Below are 220 nucleotides of genomic sequence, written 5' to 3'. Positions count from 1 at the left end.
CGCATATTCATAGGCAATGGCCACGCGCTTCCTCCTCCTGCTGCGCCTTGGGATGCTGGCTGTGCTGTGGACCTGGCTCACTGCAAGAGACGGGAGAGAGATTTTCACGCCAGAGGCCGGGGAAAGAGAGGCCTTCATCTCCCACCAGAGCCCAGCATCAGCCCTGCATGCCAAAACCACCCGCGGGACCGTGATGAGGGATGAACTCGTCTTCCCCGTA

Source organism: Phaethon lepturus, unplaced genomic scaffold, assembly GCF_000687285.1.
Source record: "Phaethon lepturus isolate BGI_N335 unplaced genomic scaffold, ASM68728v1 scaffold36874, whole genome shotgun sequence".
NCBI lineage: Eukaryota > Metazoa > Chordata > Aves > Phaethontiformes > Phaethontidae > Phaethon > Phaethon lepturus.
Note: the sequence above shows the minus strand (reverse complement) of the source record.